This window comes from Vipera ursinii, assembly GCF_947247035.1.
Source record: "Vipera ursinii genome assembly, chromosome: 4".
Classification (NCBI taxonomy): Eukaryota; Metazoa; Chordata; class Lepidosauria; order Squamata; family Viperidae; genus Vipera; species Vipera ursinii.
In genome coordinates this window covers 5,870,196-5,886,387 of record NC_139514.1, presented here as the reverse complement: position 1 = coordinate 5,886,387, position 16,192 = coordinate 5,870,196, and positions in this window count along the sequence as shown.

The window sequence follows — 16,192 nt, the reverse complement described above, 5'->3', positions numbered from 1 at the left end:
CAAGAACGGCAGGAAGCTAAAAATACAACCTTTTTTTCCCCACTTCAATTCAGGGATTCCGCGTCTGGCTGACCCTTTGCAATTGTCATTCCATTTTTGACTTGGCCAGGGTGGTGGCAGAAGGCCAGGGAGACTTAAAGCAAACATGTCCTTGCTGATTTCTGAGTTGCATTGAGAAGCGAAGTGTTGAAGCAAAAGTCTTCATCGTGGTTCAGTCCAAGCTGGGAATAAAGAACATGGCGACTGCTTTAGAAAGAAGATTGCAGTTTATTGAAGAAGAGAGCCAGACAGAGAGATGGCTCTGGAAGAAAAAGAGAGCAAGCACATGTAGGGAGTGGGGTTTTATACCCTCAGGCGCTTTTGTTTGGAGTTGTTTCCTGTTCCTGTTTGAAGCTTTGTATTTCCTGTATCATGTATTTTGACCTGAGTCTGAGTGTGCCCTTTGGCATCTGTGGGATAATCCTATTATGTCCTGCCTTAATGTTTGGGTGGGGTATGTAGATTTTAAGAGTCTTTGTCTTCCTAAGCTTCTAGCTGGAGGCCTCCAACCTTCCTGAATGGATGATCACATCTGCATTTCTACAGAGCTGGTTTCTGCTTGGGGGAGGGAGACTTGGGGCTATTAAGAAAAACTGGGCATGCTTTTCTGTCTATTTAAAATCCTTTAGGAAATATATTTTTCTGCCCTTTTAATATTTCCTTCTCTTTTAATATTCCCCTCTGTGGGGGCTGATTTCCCACAGAAGGTTCAGAAAGCTCAGAATTGTGATGGACAGGGTACCAACTGACATTAAATCCTGGGCTGGTAACCTACAGCTAGTCCCCGACTGACGACTAGAAATGTGTGCCAAAATTCCTTCAGCTAAGCGAGTGTTAAGTGAATTTTGCTCCGTTTTGCAACCTTTCTTGCCATGGTTGTTAAGTGAATCACCACAGCAGTTGAGTTAGTAACAGGGTTGTTAAGTGAACCGAGCTTCCCCACTGACTTTTCTTGTCAGGAAGTTGCAAAAGGGGATCACTGGGTCATAAATATGAGCCAATTGCCAAGCGTCAGAATTTTGATCCCACGACCATGCAGATGCCACAAGGGTTGTGTTATAATAGCACCGACAAAGGGACTTAAAACTGGTCCTCACAATTAGGACCATTGCAGCATCCACAGTGATGTGATCAAAATGGGTGTTATTGTGCTATTTCAATATTCCATTTCAGATTGCCTGTCTATGATCCCAATTTGCTTTTGTATATTCTCCTAACCGTTGACCGTATTTGATTTCTGACTTAGCGCGTGCAAAAACCTTTTGCAGTACCTTAATTGATGGCAAAGTTTCACAGGCAATTTGGTCATCTGAACATCTGCCCCAAATAAATATTTTAGCTGCTTAAATTACCATTTGTCACACTGACCATCGTTGATTTAGTTAATTAAATTCCTTTAGTAACCTTTGCAAAGATCTTTAAAGTATCATTATTAATTAACTGTCAAGGAAAACTATTCACCTTTGATGCCATTTAAAAAAAAAAGCTATACCTTACACCATATAAAAAGAAATAATTCCAGATTATGGTCAATTTGTCACGACATCAAATCAAATGTTAATTTCTTACTGAAATGTCTATGTGTCATGCTTCCAACAGATGGAACTCTTCAAAGAACTTTGAGGCATTGTTTACCTTAAAGAATCTTTATTTGAGTAGCATAACATCGGCACTAATATAATCGAAGCCAAAAACTGAATTTCCCTCCCCTGGGCACATTTATCAAAGCACAATTCCCTCCTCCAATTAACAGTCATAAATCACATTCCCCAATTAGCTTGAAGCACGGGCTTCCTCTCCAGCTCTCCAGCCCACCAATTCTTTATAAGCTCTGGGCTCAGTAACCTTGATTCTCAGGCTAAGTTTAGTGTTGTTATGTATAGCTGGGCTCTCACTCACATTCCACCCCCCCCCCCAGCATCATCTAACTCTAAAAGCGAAAGGGGAAAAAATGGCTACATTTCCATCTGTTGTCAATGCAAAAACATCCGATATTAGCAGCTTGGACAGTATGATTATGTGGTTACAGGTGGTCCTCAACCTATGACCACATTTGGGAGCAACATTTCCATTGCATAAAGAAGACAGTTGTTAAGTGAATCACACCTGATTTTACCATGGTTCTTAAGCAAATCACTGCAGTTATTAAGTGAATCAGGGAGTTATTAAGCAAATCCAGCTTCCCCCATTGACTTTGCATCTCAGAAGCCAGCTAGGAAAGTCACAAATTGGTCCAGGATGCTGGAACCATCTAAAAACATGCCGGTTGCCAAGCAGCGAAATTTTGATCATATGACTGTGGGGTTGCTGCGATAGTCATAAGATGCTGGTTGTCAGACACATTTTTCAATGTCACTGTAACTTTAAAGGATCACTAAACGAATGCCTGTAAGTCAACCTGGAACTAAGGAGAAATTTCCTGACAGTGAGAACAATTAATCAGTGGAACAACCTGCCTCCAGAAATTGTGGATAATAACAATAATAATAATAATAGCTGGGAGGGACCTTGGAGGTCATATAGTCCAACCCCCAGCTCAGGTAGGTAACCTTGGCCCCGTCATGACTCGTGGACTTCAACTCCCAGAATTCCTGAGCCAGCATGGGGGGGAACTATGGCCCCTTCATGACTCGTGGACTTCAAATCCTAGAATTCCTGAGCCAGCATGGGGGAACTATGGCCCCTTCATGACTTGTGGACTTCAACTCCCAGAATTCCTGAGCCAGCATGGCTCAGCTTGGAAACCTCTCCCTTTTCCCTCAGCATGGCTGGCTCAGGAATTCTGGGAGTTGAAGTCCACAAGTCATAAAAGATCCAAGGTACCCCTGCCCTATACCATTTCATCACTGGAGGTTTTTAAGAAGAGACTGGACAGCCACTTGTCTGAAATGGCATAGGATCTTCTGCTTGAGCAGGTGGTTGGACTAGAAGACCTCCAAGGTCCCTTCCTGCTCCATTCTGATTGAAAGCCCACTTGTATTATCTATAACTAATATTATGGGTAATCACATAATACCTTAAGTGCTGAAAAACTATAACCAATTTCCTACAATTAGCCAGCTTCTTGCTGTGGTTTCAAGCGTCCCTGGTAATAACTTACTCGCTGAGTCTGTAAGAGAATATAGCCCAAATGATATTTATTTTATTTTATTACTGATATTAACAACTAGACCGAAGGATATAGTTTGAAATACGGGAGATGAAAATCTTTATTAACATAAGCAGGCTGTGGCTTTAAAATGAGAATTCCTTGCTGTTGGGTTCCATTCCACAGAAACTTTATGATTAACTTGTCAATCAAAATTTGAAATATCTAAATGGATTAGCATAGGCAACAATCTTGTGATGAATATCAATTTTAAAGCCATTTACATTTTAACTCTATTTATTCTTTCCTTTAATTTTCATCCTCCTGGCATGATCCCTTTTTATCTGACCAATACAACTTGAAATGCAGGAAGCCCTCATTTAGAAACAGAATAATAACAGAATAACAGAGTTGGAGGGGACTTTGGAGGTCATCTAGTCCAACCCCCTGCCCAGCCGGAAAACACTATACCATTTCAGACAAATGGTTGTCCAATCTCTTCTTAAAAACTTCCTGTGTTGGAGCATTCACAGCTTCTGGAGGCATGTTGTTCCACTGGTTAATTGTTCTCACTGTCAGGAAATTTCTCCTTAGTTCTAGGTTGCTTCTCTCCTTGATTAGTTTCCATCTGTTGCTTCTTGTCCTGCCTTCAGGAGCTTTGGAGAATAGCTTGACTCCCTCTTCTTTGTGGCAGCTCCTGAGATATTGGAAGGCTGCTATCATGTCCCCCCCTCATCCTTCTCTTCATTAAACTGGACACACCCAATTCCAGCAACCGTTCTTGGTATGTTTTAGCCTCCAGTCCCCTGATCATCTTTGTTGCTCCTCTCTGCACTCTTTCCAGAGTCTCAACATCTTTTTTACATTGTGGTGACCAGAACTGGACACAATATTCCAACTGTGGTGTCACTGGTGCAGTATAGGTAGTCCTCGACTTACAACCACAATTGAACCCCCAAATTTCTGTTGCTAATCGAGGCATTCGTTAAGTGAGCTTTCTCCATTTTACGGCTTTTCTTGCCACAGTTGTTAAGTGAATCACTGCGGCTGTTAAGCTAGTAACACGGTTGTTAAGTGAATCTGGCTTCCCCGTTGCTTGTTGGAAGCTTGCAAAAGTTGATCACATGGCCCCGAGACACTGCAGAAGTCATAAATATGAGTCAGTTGCCAAGCACTGAATTTTGATTGTGTGACCAGAAGAATGCTGAAATGGTCGTAAGTGTGAAAAGTGGTCATAAGCCACTCTTTTCAGTACCGTTGTAACTTTGATCAGTCACTAAATGAACTGTTGTAAGTTGTGGACTCCCCTTCATGGATTACTGCCTTGTCGTGGCGAAGGGGCTTGCGTAATTCAATGAAGCTATGAGCTATGCCGTGCAGGGCCACCCAAGACGGACAGGTCATAGCCGAGAGTTCTGACAAAACGTGATCCACTGGAGAAGGAAATGGCAACCCACTCCAGTATCTTTGCCATGAAAACCCCATGGACAGTACCAAAAGGCAAAACGATATGACGCTGGAAGATGAGCCCCTCAGGTCGGAAGGCGTCCAATATGCTACTGGGGAAGAGCAGAGGGCTAGTACAAGTAGCGCCAGAAAGAGTGAAGCGACTGGGCCAAAGCCAAAAGGACGCTCAGCTGTGGATGTGTCTGGTGGTGAAAGGAAAGTCCGATGCTGTAAAGATTTTTTCTCCATAGGAACCTGGAATGTAAGATCCATGAATCAAGGAAAGCTGGATGTGGTCAAACAAGAGATGACAAGACTAAACATCGACATCTTAGGTATCAGCGAACTAAAATGGACAAGAATGGGTGAATTTAATTCAGATGACCATCAGGTATACTACTGCGGGCAAGAATCCCTCAGAAGAAATGGAGTAGCCTTCATAGTCAATAAAAGAGTAGGAAAAGCAATACTGGGATACAATCCTCAAAATGACAGAATGATCTCAGTTCGAATCCAAGGCAAACCGTTCAATATCACAGTAGTCCAAGTCTATGCCCCAACCACCGGTGCTGAAGAGGATGAAATTAACCGGTTCTATGAAGCCCTACAGCACCTTATAGAACTAACACCAAAAAATGATGTCCTTATCATCATGGGGGGTTGGAATGCTAACGTAGGAAGCCAAAAAGATAACCAGAATAACAGGCAAGTTTGGCCTTGGAGTACAAAATGAAGCAGGGCACAGGCTGACAGAATTTTGTCAAGAGAATACGATGGTCATAGCAAACAGTCTTTTTCAACAACCCAAGAAACGGCTCTACACATGAACATCACCAGATGGTCAACACAGAAATCAGATTGACTATGTGCTCTGCATCCAAAGATGGAGAAGCTCTATACAGTCAGTAAAAACAAGACCAGGAGCTGACTGTGGCTCAGACCATGAGCTTCTTGTTGCAAAATTTAGGCTTAAACTGAAGAAAGTAGGGAAAAGCACTAGCCACTCAGCTATGAACTAAATCATATCCCTGATGAATATACAGTAGAGGTGACAAATAGATTTAAGTAATTAGATCTGATAGACAGGGTGCCTGAAGAACTACAGATGGAGGTTCACAACATTGTACAAGAGGTAGCAACCAAAACCATCCCAAAGAAAAAGAAATGTAAGAAAGCAAAATGGCTGTCTGAGGAAGCTTTGCAAATAGCTGAGGAAAGGGGGGAAGTGAAAGGCAAGGGAGAAAAAGAAAGATACGCCCAATTGAATGCAGAATTCCAGAGAATAGCTAGAAGAGTTAAGAATGCCTTCTTAAATGAACAGTGTAAAGAAATAGAAGAAAACAATAGAATAGGGAGGACCAGAGATCTTTTCAAGAAAATTGGAGAGATGAAAGGAATGTTTCATGCAAAAATGGGCATGATAAAGGACCAAAATGGCAGGGACCTAACAGAGGCAGAAGAGATTAAGAAGAGGTGGCAAAATTACGCAGAATAACTATCCAAGAATGAGCTTAACGTCCCTGATAACCACAATGAGGTGGTCACTGACCTCGAGCCAGACATCCTAGAATGTGAAGTGAAGTGGGCCTTAGAAAAGCTGAGCAACAACAAAGCTAGTGGAGGTGACAGTATTCCAGCTGAGCTATTCAAAATCTTAAAAGACGATGCAGTAAAAGTGCTACACTCAATTTGCCAGCAAATTTGGAAAACTCAGCAGTGGCCGCAGGATTGGAAAAGATCAGTTTATATTCCAATTCCAAAGAAAGGCAGTGCCAAAGAATGTTCAAACTATTGCACCATTGCACTCATTTCACATGCTAGTAAAGTTATGCTTAAAATCCTACAAGCTGGAGAAGAGCCTAGTGCTAGGAAAGATTGAGGGCAAGACAAGAAGGGGACGACAGAGAATGAGGTGGCTGGATGGAGTCACTGAAGCAGTTAAATGGACTCCAGAAGATGGTAGAGGACAGAAAGGCCCGGAGGAACATTGTCCATGGGGTCACGATGGGTCAGACACGACTTCGCAGCTAACAACAACAGCAAAGTTGTGGACTACCTGTATAGAGTATAAACCTGTATAAAAAGAGCCTTGGTGGAGCAGTGGGCTGATGCCTCCTTAAGTAACACCAGATGCCTGCAATTAGTGCAGGTTCGAGTCCCACCAGGCTCAAGGTTGACTCAGCCTTCCATCCTTCCGAGGTAGGTAAAATGAAGACCCAGATTGTTGGGGGCAATTAAGCTGACTTTGTAATAATGCCGCTTGGGGGGGAGGCGAAAGCCCTAATAAGCAGGCATATACATAGAATGAAGGTTTGTGCTTAGATTGTAAGCCGCCCTGAGTCTTTGGAGAAGGGCGGGATATAAATGGGATTAAAATAATAAATAAATAAATAAATAAATAAATAAATAAATAAATAAATAAATAAATAAATAATAAAGTGGCAGTCCTGTATAAATCATGAGCTTGATACTATCCTTCTGTGGATACACCCTAGGACTGCATTGGGTTTTTCAGTGAGTATATCTAGTTGCATAAATAGTAACATTTATGACTCTCTTCATCAATGACTTTGATGAGAGAATAGAAGGGGAACTCCTCAAATTTGCAGATGACACCAAACTGGCAGGAGTAGCCAACACCCAAGAAGACAAGCTCAGGATCCAAAAAGACCTTGACAGACTTGAACAATGGGCCCCATCGAACAAAATGAGTTTTCATGGGGAGAAAAGCAAAGCTTTGCACCTGGGCAGGAAAAATCAAAGATACAAGTACAGATTAGGTGAAACCTGGCTCAAAAATGGTAAGTGTAAGAGGGACTTTGGAGTCTGAGTAGACGATCACTTAAACATGAGCCAGCAGCCAAAAAAGCTAATACAAACTTGGTTGTATAAACAGAGGCATAGAATCAAAATCAAGTATTAGTACTGCTTTATAAAGCTTTAGTAAGGCCACACCGGGAATATTGCATCCAGTTTTGGTCACTATATTAGAAAAAAAAGATGTTGAGACTTTGGGAAAAAGTGCAAAGAAGAGCAACTAAGATGATTAAAGGCCTGGAGACTAAAACATATGAAGAACGGTTGCAGGATTTGGGAATGGCCAGTCTAAAGAAAAGAAGGACTAGGGGTGACATGATATAAGTTGCCACAAAGAGGGTCAACGTATTCTCCAAAGCGCCTGAAGGCAAGACAAGAAACAATGGATGGGAATTAACCAAGGAGAGAAGCAACCTGGAACTAAGGAGAAACTTCCTGACAGTGAGGACAATTAACCAGTGGAACTGCCTGCCTTCAGAAGTTGTGAATGCTCCCACACTGGAAGTTTTTAAGAAGAGACTGAACAGCCATTTGTCTGAAATGGTATAGCGTCTCCTGCTTGAGCAGGGGGTTGGACTAGATGACCACCAAGGTCCCTTCCATCTTTATTCTGATCGAAATAGTTATGATAGTGGTAAAAACAGAACTTTGTGACCAATACATATATATTTACAACTTTTGCAGATCTCTAAAACAAAGGAAAGCTGAAATAAGCTCATAACCACAGTAGGTTTTTCACTTGACAACTGCTTCGCTTAACAACCAAACGGCAAGACCCAATTGCGGTGGCCAAACAAAAACTACCTGTACACATTTCTATATTTTCTTGGGAATCAGACAGTGGTGTTATCTATAACAAAGGGAGGATGGAGAGTCAGAGAAGTCAGAATTGTGCCCCTTTGTATGACACTGATGCCCTTACAAAAGCTGGAGAAATTCTGTTGCATTTCAGAAATTCTTGGCAGATATTTCCATTTTTTTTAAAAAAAAGAAAATACTCCTGCTGCCTTAATATCTCTACATTTGCAGAATATAGACTTCAATAAAACTCTATAAATTGAGCATTAATTGCTTTAAAATCTCTATAAATTATCCCAGCAAAATCTCTTATTAAGGGGTTTTATTGCACTCTCCGTTTCAATTGTTTCCAATGTGTGGCAGAATTTTTCCTGCTGGTTCCCAGTAGATCTGCTTAATGCACTTTGTTGAATATTCAGTGCACGATGCATTTAATTGCTCAGACTTCAGCTTGGTGGATCTAAAGATATGGTGCCATTCTAAGGTATGACTTTCTTTGCCCCATTTCATAACTTTTCTTGCCACAGTTTTTAAGTGAATCACTGCAAGGGCTAAAGTGATAACACGAATCCGGCTTCCCCATTGTTTTTGCTTTTCAGAAGGTTGCAAAAGGGGATCACGCGACCCCGGGACACCGCGACCGTCATAAATATGAGTCAGCTGCCAAGCGTCTGAATTTTAAACATGTGACCATCGAGACGCTGCAACGGTCGTGTGAAAAACGGTTGCAAGTCACTTTTCCAGTGCTGTTGTAACTTTGAATGGTCATTAAATGAACTGTCGTAAATCAAGGACTATCTGTAAAAAGGTGAAACTGTTATTTTACTTTGTAATTTACTGCACCGCAAAAAGGCGGAAGTCACTGCTGGCTTTTCTTTCTTCTTCCCCTCATATCTCTTTCTGCTTCCCTTTTCCTTCCCTACTTTACCTATGTCTTTATTTCTATTTGCATTTTATGTTAAGATGAACTTCAAGCTAGACTCCAGCAGTATGTGGATCGAGAACTACCAGAAGTACAGGCAGGATTTTGAAGAGGCAGAGGAACTAGAGATCAAATTGCCAACATACACTGGATCATGGAGAAAGCTAGGGAGTTCCAGAAAAACATCTACTTCTGCTTCATTGACTATGCTAAAGCCTTTGATTGTGTGGATCACAACAAACTGTGGAAGGTTCTTAAAGAGATGGGCGTACCAGACCATCTTATTTGTCTCTTGAGAAATCTATATGCGGGCCAAGAAGCAACAGTGAGAACTGGACACGGAACCACTGATTGGTTCAAAATTGGGAAAGGAGTCCGGCAAGGCTGTATACTGTCGCCTTGCCTATTTAACTTATATGCAGAGCACATCATGAGAAAGGCAGGGCAAGATGAATCAAAAGTTGGAATTAAGATTGCTGGAAGAAATATCAACAACCTAAGATATGCAGATGATACCACTCTAATGGCAGAAAGTGAAGAGGAACTAAAGAGCCTCTTGTTGCGGGTGAAGAAGAAGAGTCAAAAGTTGGGTTGAAACTTAACATTAAGAAAACCAAGATCACGGCATCCGGCCCTCTCAATTCCTGGCAAATAGATGGGGAAGAAATGGAGGTAGTGACAGATTTTGTTTTCCTGGGCTCCAGGATCACTGCAGATGGGGATTGTAGCCAAGAAATTAAAAGACGCTTGCTCCTGGGGAGGAAAGCCATGGGAAATCTAGACAGCACACTAAAAAGCAGAGACATCACCCTGTCAACAAAAGTGTGTATAGTCAAGGCTATGGTCTTCCCAGTTGCAATGTATGGCAGTGAAAGTTGGACCATAAAAAAGGCTGAGCGCCAAAGAATTGCGGCCTTTCAACTACGGTGCTGCAGAAGACTCCTGCGAGTCCCTTGGACTGCAAGGCGATCAAACCGGTCAGTCCTAGAGGAGATCAACCCTGACTGCTCTTTAGAAGGCCAGATCCTGAAGCTAAAACTCAAATACTTTGGCCACCTAATGAGAAGGAAGGACTCACTGGAGAAGAGCCTCGTGCTGGGAAAGATGGAGGGCAAGAGAAGAAGGGGACGACAGAGAATGAGGTGGCTGGATGGAGTCACTGAAGCAGTAGGCGTGAGCTTAAATGGACTCCAGAAGATGGTAGAGGACAGGAAGGCCTGGAGGAACGTTGTCCATAGGGTCGCGATGGGTCGGACACGACTTCGCAGCTAACAACAACAACAAAGAAAAGAAGAAATAGGGGAGACATGATAGCAGTGTTCCAGTATCTGAGGCGCTGCCACAAAGAAGAGGGAATCACATTATTCTCCAAAGCAATGGAGCAATGGAGATTTTTGGCCTCAATTGTGGCTGTAAGTTGAAGACTAGGGTTGCGATGGATCGGACCCGACTTCGCAGCTAACAACAACAGGACTCAAAACCAGCTAGTGACTTTAAACCAATCACCAGAAGACAATGAGTTCTAGTCCCGCCTTAGGCATGAAAGCTGACAGGGTGACCTTGGGCGGCTACCTCCCTCTCAGCCCAACCACCTCACAGGGTTTTTGCTGTGAGGAAAATAGGAAGAAAAAGGAGTATTAGCTACGTTCACTGCCTTGGGTTGTTTATAAAGACAATAAAGGCAGGTTATAAATTAGATATATAGATATACATATAAATGTATAGACATTACATGACTCTGGGCCATCTGATTTAATGTTTTTAGTTATGTCTTTGCTTTCTCTTGCTCTCCCCTGGAGTTGGGTGGCCAATAAAGGTAAACAGAAAAATATTCTGCCTTCACTTTTTGTCATCTTGAGACAGCATAAACCAGGGCTCCTCACACTTGGCCACTTTAAGACTTGTGGACTTCAGCTCCCAGAATTCCCCAGCCAGCCATGGCTGGCTGGGGAATTCTGGGAGCTGAAGTCCACAAGTCTTGAAGTGGCCAAGTGTGAGGACCCCTGTTATAGACATTTAAGGCTTCCATCTATTTAACACCAGGTTTTATACAAGCTTTTTCAGAGTGGCAGTCCCAAGCTGAATTCTCAACTCGCATTCAAGCAATTTCAAATTACTCCAGTTACTCCCAGGATATGCCTAAATTACTCCTTGGGGCTAATTATCCCCAGTTTAAGACACCCCTGAGCTAGAGTACACAGAATCCTTAAAGATGGATAGCATTTTTCTTCCTTCCTTCTTTAACCAATAAGAGCTAACGCAGACCCGGTCTCCGTTTCTTTCTAACGTTCTCTTCCTGTCCTTAGCTTAAATCACATTTTGCTAATTGCTGTGGTGGATCTTCTCGTGCTCTTCTCGGTGGTTCTGTAGAAGAAGGCCAGCAAAAAAAAAATGGCAAGATTGTATGTTATTCCAGGAAAAAAACAAACTTCCAGAAGGAATGAGAAAGTACTTCTATACAGTTGTTGAAAAAACTGCTTGGAGGTGTCACTGCGTCACCAGAAATCAAGCTTGGTTCGGACTTTAGTGTTAAAATGAAGTCAGGGGTGGTAAAAAGCAGAGTCCTCTCCTCTTAGTTCAGTGTTTCCTAACCTTGACAATTTTAAGATTCTGGACTTTAACTCCCAAAATTCGCTGTCTGGGAATTCTGCGAGTTGAAGTCCAGTTACTTTAAAATTGGCAAGGTTGAGAAACATTGTCCTAGCTTTTAAAGGACATGGCCAGTTCAAATAAATGCTGGTTCCAATAGGCAAACAGCGATCAGCCAGATTTGGAGGAGGATAGGATACAGAGTGAGCGCCTGTTACGCGTCCCAGCTTCTGCCAACCTAGCAGTTCGAAAGCACATAAAAATGCAAGTAGAAAAATAGGGACCACTCTGGTGGGAAGGTAACAGCGTTCCGTGCGCCTTTGGCATCTAGTCATGCCGGCCACATGACCATGGAGATGTCCTCGGACAAGCATTGGCTCTTCGGCTTTGAAACGGAGATGAGCACCGGCCCCTAGAGTTGGAAATGACTAGCACGCATGTTCGGGGGAAACTTTACCTTTACCTTTTCAGGATAGGATAGGATAGGATAGGATAGGATAGGATAGGATAGGATAGGATAGGATAGGATAGGATAGGATAGGATAGGATAGGATAGGATAGGATAGGGTTAGGGTTAGGGTTAGGGTTAGGGTTAGGGTTAGGGTTAGGATAGAATAGAATAGAATAGAATAGAATAGAATAGAATAGAATAGAATAGAATAGAATAGAATAGAATAGAATAGAATAGAATAGAATAGAATAGAATAGAATAGAATAGAATAGAATAGAATAGAATAGAATAGAATATTCTTTATTGGCCAAATGAGATTAGACACACAAGGAATTTATCTCCCATGCTGGAGCTTCTTAAAGTTTTACAGCATTTGCATGCAATTCCAATAAAACTGATTCTGGGTGATGCTCAGAAAGAGAACACAAAAACCCTGATCCCGCATTAAAACCACCAATAATGATTAGATAAAGGTAGTGCTCGCTTTATAATCATCCGTTTAGCAGCTGTTTGAAGTCACAACAGAACTGGGGGAGAAAGGGGGGGCTTACAATTGGGCCGATCAGAGTTATGACCGGTGCAGGATCCCCCTGGTTAGGTGATCAGAATTTGAGCACTTGGCAACTGGCATCTGCTTATGACAGTTGCAGCCTCCTGGGATCACCTGAACAGCATCTGTGATCTTCACAGCCTGCTTCCAAACAAGCAAAGTCAATGGATTCAATTAATGACGGCGCCATTCATTTAACTGCAGTGATTGTTGACATGGGCAGGGGCCAAAAAAAAAAAGTCATAAAATCGGGAGCAACAGAGTAAACAATCACATTGCTTAGCAATGAAAACCCTAGTCCCCCAAACCTGTATTTCACCACACACACACACACACACACACACACACACACACACACACACACACACATCTGGATTGAGGGAAGGTGACCTAGCATATCTTCTGCAAAGGCTGGGTAACTATTATGAAGACGGCTGATTTCTCTGTGCCCAGCAGAACATCAAAAGAAGAAAGGTATATGATAGGAATGAAGCACACGTAAAAGTAAATAGAAAGGCAGAGGAGAGGTTCACAGTGATGCATGGACACCAAAGTTGGATGTGTCAGTAGGATCGTAAAGCTAATTTGTGTAGAGTGGGAAAGCGGTCTGCGTGATAAAAACAGGAAGAAATAAGAGTCAGGCCTGAACAGAGACTGAAGGAAAGTGAAGGAAATACAAGTGGCACGTATGTGACTGAAGGTCATGGCTGGATGAAGTTGATGAGATCCTCAAAAAGAAAGAGAGAGGTGAGACATTTAAAGAACCAAAAGTCCATAGAAGGGTTTAGGGACACTGTAAAAATAAAAAATAAGGATGGCTTGAAAAACAGGAAAGAATGTGTGGTGCTCCCTGAACGTGGCTGTTTTCTTGGAGAGGTTTCATTACCCAACTAGGCAACATCATCAGTGCTAAAAGGGAGTATGGGAGGAGGACGAAGAGGAGGAAGAAGAGGAGGAGGAGGACTGTAGGCTCCTCGGTGCTCTCTGAGCTTGGCTGTTTCCTTGCAGACATTTTATTACCCAACTAGGCAACATCATCAGTGCTAAAAGGGAGTATGGAAGGAGGAGGAGGAGGAGAAGGAGGAGGAGGGAGGAGGAGAAGGAGGAGGAGGAGGAAGAGGAGGAGGAGGAGGAGGACGACGACGACTGTAGGGTCCTTGGTGCTCTCTGAGCTTGGCTGTTTCCTTGCAGACATTTTATTACCCAACTAGGCAACATCATCAGTGCTAAAAGGGAGTATGGAAGGAGGAGGAGGAGAAGGAGGAGGAGGGAGGAGGAGGAGGAGGAAGAGGAGGAGGAGGAGGACGACGATGACTGTAGGGTCCTTGGTGCTCTCTGAGCTTGGCTGTTTCCTTGCAGACATTTTACTACCCAACTAGGCAACATCATCAGTGCTAAAAGGGAGTATGGAAGGAGGAGGAGGAGGGAGGAGGAGGATGAGGACGACGACAACGACAACAACAACGACTGTAGGGTCCTTGGTGCTCTCTGAGCTTGGCTGTTTCCTTGCAGACATTTTACTACCCAACTAGGCAACATCATCAGTGCTAAAAGGGAGTATGGAAGGAGGAGGAGGAGGGAGGAGGAGGAGGAGGAGGACTGTGGGGTCCTTGGTGCTCTCTGAGCTTGGTTGTTTCCTTGCAGACATTTTATTACCCAACTAGGTAATATCATCAATGGTAGAATTCTACCACTGGTGAGGCTGTCAAGTTGAGCAATGAAACATCTACAAGAAAACAACCAAGCTCTGAGAGCACCAAGGTGCCCTCATTTCAACTCTGAGCTGCACAGATTCTCTTCTGTTACTAGGAGGGGATCTTGCAGGATGTTGACGTCAACGAGAGTTAGTCAGATTTTCTTTTCCTTTTCTCCTCTTGCCTCTCATTCCATTTGTTTCTTCTGTCTTGTTCCTTTCTTGCATTACTGCAAAAATTGGCATTTCCCCCAAAGGGAACAATGAGATGGCTATGAACGTTAAAGGCCTGTGAACACCGGAGCGATGTCTATTTGTCACTGATAGCTCCAGGATAAGCAGCTGGGAGGTGACAACTCAGCCGTCCCTGAGTCCAGCCTGGCCTGCTGTAGAGCAAACCCCGCTAAAAATGCAAAATTATTTCTTTGCAAATAGAAAACGAAGTGAGCTAAAATAAGAAGCTTTTCTAGCCAGGCTGAGTGTAGTGTCAGCATTCCAACTTTGTCCATCTAGACAAGGGGTCTCCAACCTTTTCGGGTTGGTGGACTGGTGGGTGAGGGAGGGACAGGCGCCTTACACGCACAGGCATAAACATGAATGTGGCCACATGTGTGCGTGTGTGTACAGGTTGCGAGTATGCACACCGTGCAAACGGGGCTGCAAGCATGCGCATGAGGCTCTCAGGGATGGTGGCCCCTGTGTGAGGCTTGTGGCGCCAGTGCTGCCAGCCTTGCGGCGATGCTACCACCAGCATGAGGATTGTGCTGTGGCCTACAGCGACGCTGCCCTGGCGTGAGGATCGCGTCGCCACCCCCATGCAAGGATGGCGCTGTGGCCTGCAGTGATGCTGCCTGGGCACGAGATTCAAGCCACTGCCCCATTGCGAGGCTCACAACACAGCCCACCTGCCGCTTGTAGTGCTGCTGCTGCCCACACAAGGTTCATGGCAATGCCGCTGCCCGTGCGATACTAATGGTGTTGCCACCACCTGCACAACACTCACGTCAACAGTGGGCATGTGCACTGCCCAACTACTCATGGGGCCCGGCAGCCAAGAGGCCACGGCCCAGTAGTGGGCCACGGCCCATAGGTTGGGGACCTCTGATCAAGACGAGTGCTTATTTTTTTATACATTGGCCATAGTTTGTTTCCTGGATATTATTGTATCCCTAGAAATAGGAAAGGTTTCCCTACCACCAGTTTCTGCCAATATGTCCCAAAAGGTGCTCTTTCAAAAGGCAACTGGACTTAGAGTTCAAAGCATTGTTAGAGACCCCCTCCCACACACACACTTCACTGTCTGTTTCTGTTCCTCCCCTCTGGGAGGAGGCTTCGAAGTATTTATAGCAGGACTACCCAATTCTGTAACAGCTGTGTTCCCTATGCCATCCGTCTGGTAAGCTCACAAGATCCATTTTTCTCGCCATGCACGCCCTATACATAATCTGAATTACACTGTGTTGTTTCTCTGTGTTGTATAATATATGTGGGTATGTGCATAATTCTGTATTTATTTATTTATTTTTGTCACGTTTATGTAATGTATACCCCAGGTGGTGACCCTCTGAGAGCTGAATGCAACGAAATCTCATTTTGATGTATGCCAATTAGTGTACATTTCAAGTGACCAAAAAGTTATTCTTCTATTCTTCTGTGGTAATTTGCTTTCCCTTGAAGATGTTTCGCTTCTCATCCAAGAAGCTTCTTCAGTTCTGACTGAATGGTGGAGGATGGAAAGGTCTGTATTCCTTGCAGTCATCTGGTCATTAGTACTCTCTTTGAAAATCACCAAGGTCACT